Source organism: Crinia signifera, chromosome 2 (assembly GCF_055691185.1).
Source record: "Crinia signifera chromosome 2, ASM5569118v1, whole genome shotgun sequence".
NCBI lineage: Eukaryota > Metazoa > Chordata > Amphibia > Anura > Myobatrachidae > Crinia > Crinia signifera.
Genome location: NC_139218.1, coordinates 200,288,839 through 200,294,096, shown reverse-complemented (window position 1 = coordinate 200,294,096; position 5,258 = coordinate 200,288,839). Strand labels below are relative to the sequence as shown.

The following is a 5,258-nucleotide window of genomic DNA, read 5'->3' as shown; positions in this document are numbered from 1 at the left end:
TATTAACACTTAGGGTGAGATTTAATAGGATGAGAGATTGAGAAAGTGAGAGATTTTGTGAGAAATCTCCAGCATTTTTAAAGCGGCAATCATTTACACTGCAAAATCAAACTGATTTTGCAGTGTAAATGATTGCCGCTTTAAATAAAAATGGAGATTTCTCACAAAATCTCTCACTTTCTCAATCTCTCATCCTATTAAATCTCACCCTTAATGTCACACCTACTAACCCTTCTCTTTTAAATGAAGGACAATTGCAGTATATTTCTTTGTTTTACCAAAATAATTTTACCCCTAGACCACAGGTGCATAGGTACCCTCAGACATCTACTTACCTACCCCATTGACAAATGAATACTCCAGACAGAAGGTGTTTCATCTGTAGTAAGGTAGGTCATATAGACCGAGAATGCCAACAAAGAAGACCATCCTACAGTACATACCGCAGCATAACCAATCTTATCCTCAAGCCACACACAATAACCAGCCACAACAATTTCATCCACATAATGACCTGGTACTGCAAAATCCTGTAATTAATCATCAGCCTCAGCAATACCTCAATCAACCTTCATGCTCACAATCTTCTAATTCCCACAATACTCAAATGCCACCAAGTCAGTTCAACCCACCTCCCTTTGTGAGCAAACAGAGGGGTAACCCCTACTGATGGTCAGGCATTCCTGTGTCCCTTTGGAACATTACTAATAATAATATAATGAAGGAACCCACAGTAATTATGAAACTGCATGATCACCTTCTACCTTTTGTATTGGACACAGGAGCAAGCCAATCACTGCTCTACCAAAGCACAGATTCTCATGAAAGACTACCACAGCATTGGGAGTCTCGGGTGTCTGCCAAGAATTACCTATTCTTGATAAAAGCACTGTTCATATAGGTCCCCTTGAAGACACTCATGCATTCCTATTAGCCACTAATGCACCAATGAACCTTTTGGGAAGAGATCTCTTATGTAAACTAGGAGCAACAATTTACTGTACAGCAGATGGTGTTTTCTTAGATATACCTAGCAGTAGCACAGCTACCGCACACAGAGAGATGAACAGTTGAAACAAATTCCTGAACATCTCTGGACCATGCACAAAGATGAAGTTGAGTTACTGAAGGTTGTTAACCCTGTAATGGTATTACTGCAGCCAAGCAGATCACCACCCCATATGGCCCAATACCCACTAAAAACTGAAGTTGAGGAAGGAGTATTCCCAACCATTCAAACATTCCTAAAACAGAGGGTACTTGTATCCTGTGTAAGCGTGGCAAATAGCCCAATCTTTCCAGTAAAGAAGCCAGGGACTAATACATATCGCTTAGTGCAAGATTTCCATGCGCTACACTCTGTGGTGCAAATGTGTTACCCAGTTGTCCCCAACCCAGTTACAATTTTGACTCAAATACCGGCCACTGCCACATTCTTTACAGTCATTGACTTATGCTCAGCATTCTTCTCAACACCCTTGCACCAAGATTGCCAATATCTTTTTGCATTAACCTACAAGGGGTTACAATATACATGGACACGTATACCCCTGGGATTTGTGAGTAGCCATAGTGAATTTAGCCAGGCACTACACTTGAACTTGCAAGGATGGTACCCCCAGCATATTTCAGTGCTTGTACAATATGTTAGACTTACTGTTGTGTTCACAGATGGAAACTGAGTCCAAACCGGATTCAATATCGCTTCTGTCTTATTTGGCGGATATTGGCCTGAAAGCCAGCAAGAGCAAGTTACAGTTCTCACAAAAACAGGTGCAGTATTTGGGGATTTGTTCATCACCAGGTCTCGAGAACCTATTGCCTTCACGTAGAGAGGCTATCTGTAAAATGCCCTTACCCTCCACTCAGAAGCAAATGAGAACTTTTTTGGGGATGACCACATTCTGTAGGCAGTGGATACCAGTCTATACCATAATTGCCTTGCCTTTACAAGAATTGGTCTCCTCAACAAAACCTGACCCAGTCATTCATGATGACAGTTCTGAACTTGCATTCTCCCAACTTAAACAAGTACTCACTGAAGCCCCTGTTCTAGGGTTTCTATGTTATACTAAACCTTTTTTCCTCTTTTTATACACACGAGTCTTCGGGATGTGCCGCTGGTGTACTTACACAGAAAAATGGCGATCGACACCATTAGGTGGGGTATTACAGCATCCAACTGAATACAGTAGCAAGGGGATTGCCAAAATGCTTACGTGCAGTAGCAGCTGCAGCTCTTCTAGAGGAAAAGACTGCTGACATCATTTTGGGACATCGCTTATACCATAATGTACCACATGGCATGGCTGCACTTCAAAATAGATCAACAACCAAGCACATTACTGCCTCACGTCTAACCAAATGGGAACTAGCACTGTTAATGCCATCAAACATTATCCTACAGTGGTAAATTTATATGCAAAAATGGTGAAAGGAAAACAATTTCCTAGAAAATCTTGTGTGTGATGTAAACAATTCAATGTGTATAAAGGCAAGCAAAAAAATATACTTTCCTTCTGTGTATTCCAATGAACAAAAGGTGAGTTTGTTAGTCCTTTTCAGAAATGATTCATTTTTTTCCGTGAAAATTCCAGTGTAGTCTTAAAAAATAAACAAACATACCATGTGTGAAAAATATATATTAAAAGTGGAATGAGTTCAACAAGAAGTTTTTCTCTCTTTTAAATATTCTTTATCCTGTGATAGACAAGTGTGCTCTACTTTTGTTGATATAGGGAGAATGTTTTGAAGGAATCCCTCTTTCAATTATGTGTCATCAGGAATCTTATTCAGAGGGCCGTACCTCTACTCACATGGATAGTGAATAGTGTAGTCCCATAAAGGTTTCTTTAAATAAGGACTTTTGGAAGTACTTTTTGAAAATGTAGGCGTACCCCCACTCACTAGTTGATCAGTGGAATGACTACTATAAAGGTATCTTTGATGAGTGTTTGGAATGGTACACTCTTAAAAAGGATGAATGGTATAATTCATGTGTTGGCATACCCCTACTCACATCCAGAGTGGCAGAAAAACACACATAAAGGTATCTGTATATCTATGGATCAAGGAGGATATCCATAAAAAAATGGCGTACCACACTCACAGTGTTTTAAACAGGAGCCAGTTGCATCAAGGTATTTTTGGTGTTCAAATCCCCCAGTATTAAAACAGGCTTGGATCCCCGGTATAGATTTGTTGGGAAACCCCCAAAAAAGGAAATTTGTATGTAGACTAAAGTTTTTATAATTCACAAAGAGTCCATAGTGTGACTGTAAGGTACATACAATGCTAAATACATTTATCAGAGCAAATGCAATAAAAACATCAAAGTAAAATTATTTTCCAAAAATAAAATAAAAATGCAAATTGGACCCAAAAGGACCAGAAGGCAATAACACATTCACAAAAAATAGATGGTGAAAGTCTGGACAAAGTGAAGTGTGAAAGTGTCCAACGTTACCTCCGTGGTTCATGTAGGTCCAAGATGCAAGAGGTCCCCTGGTGTCAACACGTTTTGGCTCTCTAGGAGCCTTTTTCAAGACGTTTTGAACCCACTTTAATTACCACACAGCAATAAGGTCATACTGTACCTCCCTGTCATTTTTAGCCTGCAGCCAACAGATATTTTTGAGTTGGCTTAATACCCTGTTTTATTGCCACCACACCTCACTGGACTGCCCAAACCTCCCCGAACTTGGAAGCCAAGTAGTGAAGGGCCAGGACAGTACTCAGGTGGGAGACCCCTGGGGAAGACCAGGTGTGGCAATACAAAAACAAATGTAGTAGCTTCCATGCAAAACTTTAAAATCTGTAACACTGCCAGAGCAAATATCTAATAAAGATTATAACCCACCAGTTTTTGAGGTTTTATTCCCCAGAAAATGGTGTAGATATTTAATATTCTGTATAAAGTATACAGCTACAATACAGGTTACCATTATGGGGAATCCAATAATATTACTGCCTATGATCATTGGTAACTGTACCATTGATAATACAGTGCTTAAATGAAAAATCAACATGTGATAAATCTATGATTGACCTTAACGAAAACTTGCATATGGATCACACAACATTTTTAAACCAATTCTGTTTCAATTGTTCATAATTAGTGCCATCTATCTTAAAAAAGTCTAGAATAAAAGTTATGTTTTAAATCTATTCACTAATTCAATTCTAAAGAGTGAGCCCAACAGCGTTTTTCTTTCTTTCTGTCCGCTTGTCAGCAGACAAAAACCCAGTGTACTATACTAAACGCGTCAACTCTGCTTCCTGATATGACTTTTCAGTCACAAGGAGAGGAGGATGATGTAATCACAAATATCCATGATCCTGACTGTGAAGCACTTACCCAAAAGTTGTGCACACCGAGACCTGACATACAAGACACCCCCATTGAAATGGCAGATCTCATTTTCTATGTAGATGGTAGTTGTCATAGGCAAAACAATCAAGGTACATTTACTTCTGTATATGCCATCATAAATTAACATGAAGAGGTGGTGGAAGCACGCTCTTTGCCTCCTCCTCATTCAGCCCAAAGAGCAGAACTTATGGCTTTGGGAAGAGCTTGTGAACTAGCCAAAGACAAAACTCTTAACATCTACACTGACTCTCAATACGCTTTTGGTATTTTACATAATTATGGTGCTATATGGAAATTAAGGAACTTCTTTACTTTAAATGCATCACCTATATCACACGCAGACATAGTACAATACTTAATGAAAGTAGTATTGTTACCAAAATAAATTGCCTTTATTAAGTGTCAGGCCCACACTAGTCAGAAAGATGCTATCTCATTAGGTAATGCTAAAGCTGATCTAATAGCTAAACAAGTGGCCAGCATGGAAATAGAGATAAGTGACAAATATGTGTATGGAACTGAAACTGAGTATTATGTCTATATACAACTGTTTACTCCTGTGACTGTTGGCAAATTGATTAACTTGTATCAATCTTGTACAAAGCAGGAAATGTCCTCTTGGAAGATGAAAGGATGCCGGACAGATGACACAGGCATCTGGAGATACGAAAAGGGAAGAACAGTGGCCCGGAAGGCTTATTCCATTTGGGAAGAGAAGGTATGGGTTTTATTCCTATGCAGGAAAGACAGCCAAGGAGTGCCTTACCTGTTTGAAGATCAATATAGGTAAATCTGTCCCGGCACCCATTGCTCATGTCCCACACACAAAAGGACCCTTCCAGGCAATACATATTGATTTCATACAACTTCCACCATGTATAAATTT

At 39.3% G+C, this 5,258-nt stretch overlaps 1 pseudogene; it reads left to right on the top strand.

Annotated features, from left to right (window-relative positions):
• Positions 1 to 3,657: 3,657 nt before the first annotated feature.
• LOC146061235 (5S ribosomal RNA) lies at positions 3,658 to 3,775 on the top strand (annotated as a pseudogene).
• Positions 3,776 to 5,258: the final 1,483 nt, after the last annotated feature.